The sequence below is a fragment of the Protopterus annectens genome, chromosome 10.part0 (genome assembly GCF_019279795.1).
Source record: "Protopterus annectens isolate FY-2018-M chromosome 10.part0, PAN1.0, whole genome shotgun sequence".
Classification (NCBI taxonomy): domain Eukaryota; kingdom Metazoa; phylum Chordata; order Ceratodontiformes; family Protopteridae; genus Protopterus; species Protopterus annectens.
In genome coordinates, this window is record NC_056744.1 from 464,700,043 (window position 1) to 464,702,329 (window position 2,287).

The following is a 2,287-nucleotide window of genomic DNA, read 5'->3' on the forward strand; positions in this document are numbered from 1 at the left end:
AACAGGTCTCATAGGGGGATCTATTAAACTTTTATGTACCTTCGGTAGACCTTGGATTATTGGTATAGTGGGGTTAGAAATCAAAAAATAGTTATAAAGGTTTTCATCTATTAGACTTATTTTAACCATCTATTTTAGTTGTTTGTGTACACATTCTATCATTTTGTAGACATGCACTTTACTTATGACCTTATAAAATGTATTATCACTTAGCATTGATAACATTTTATTAACATAATCTTCTTTGTCTAAGATTACAATAGGCCCTCCTTTATTGGCAGGGTGTATCATAATTGTCTGGTTGGTCTGCAAATTCCTTAAAGCTAAGCTTTAATTTCTATCTAAATTGTTACATTTCTTTACATTACTGTTAGTGCTTTGTTCATAGAAAACTTTATAAGCATCATCTATGCACAATTTCTCAAAGGCAGATAATAATGGATTCAATTTAGGCATAAAAACATTGGCCCCGGGATTCATGAAGCTTGCGCCAGGTGCAGGCGTAGCGTAGGCGGTATAACACCAAATATGGCCACCGAGCGATTCAGGTACGATCCAATTCCACGTGCACTACCAGCGTACGCCAGATCTGCGCAGCTCTCAGATCAGGTATGCTAATCACCCCATGTGCAGTACTGCAGCATGCAAATGAAGGTACATAGCGATTCATGAAGTGGTGTAGGTGTAGTGTAAGCCTACAGAAATGTAAACAAACAAAAAAAAAATGGTTTACATTTTGCCAAACAGAACATCGGAGCCAAGAATGTGGACCAGACTCATGTATTACAAAGTTAACATATGCCAATGGCTAAATATACTGCCAATGGCATAAGAAAAGATGCACAACACATAAAAAATAACATTTAATGTTATGGCCACAGTAACGCAAAGTACAACCGCAGGGCATGTGTGCGCAAACGGGAACACAAGGAAAATATATTCAAATGTCATAAAATTGCAATGTAACACAAATCATGATTTCACCATAATAGTCAATGGTATGCATGCTACACCACAACCAAGCTGCAAGGGTTGCTAAGGGTCTGTGACAGTGTTCGATGTGGTAACTATGAATTAGTAGTCAATGCCATGCAAATGAGGCAAGTAATAGTGAATTGCAAACGTCCTGCTGGCCTAAGGATGTACCATACGGCGCAGCGCTACAACACCGAGGAGTGCTCTGGAGGTATACATGACATCAGCAGTGGGGTGTGTCACCATAGCTGTAAGCACATTGGAGCAATGCAAATCTGAGCTGCCCGTTGCTAAGCAAAGCCGCAGGATAGGGGTGTGGATGCTTAGCTGAGAGCACACATGGTGCCTGAAAGCGCATGTGTATGTGGATGAAAACGTGCCTGAAACCCGGTAAGTGGACGCACGCGCTGCACACCACAGTTCAAACAGGAAGTTTAGAGGAACACAATAAGGAAATGCCACAGTAGGGTAATTGGAGTATAACTGAGCAATTAACACCTATTAACTCACAGTGGGCCATTGACGGCAGCTAACAAGGCTGCTAGCAGCAACCTGCAGAACAGGATAGGGGAGGTGTCGGATTGCAAAAAAAAGAGAACTGTCACCGCAGACCAAAGCAAACCTGCAGTAGATCAGATATAGAACACATTTCGCAAGACAATCCTGGTTTGGGAAAGTACAAAACAAGAAAACAGGCTGCTGGATGCATGCCAGGGGAATCGTTAAGAAAAGTTAAAGCAAGGGCAAGATGTAATCCATGACAGCTAAATGTAATTCAACACCAAAGGCACCACAATAACAGTACCTGTGGTAAAACACATAAGATACCCTGCAGCTCCAATTGTACATGCATACCCTATGACATCATCAGTGTTCAAAGCACAATAGTTTAAAGTGTGAAGGCACTTCACACACACTTGTGTATTCCCAAACACTGCACCATTGGTGTAAACAGACGGGGAACTTTTACAATGTACTTGTTGGGAGCTGCCATAGCTGTGATTCATCACCATGTGTTGGAGACTGAAGGTGTTGTGGAGGATGATGCTGACAACCACCTCAGGCCCCGGAGGAGGAGAAGAGTGTTCAGACCACGGGTAACCTACCATGATCTGGAGACAGTAGAGCGTTACAGGGTGGACAGGGACAAAATACAGCAAATAGTTGAGCTGTGCCGGCCACGCCTGAGATCCAGAAACAACAGAGGGGAACCCATCCCAGTGGACACGAAGGTATGTGTAAGCTTGAGAATACTAGCCACAGGTACCTTTCAAAGGCCAACTGGAGATATCATGGGGATCTCACAGGCATC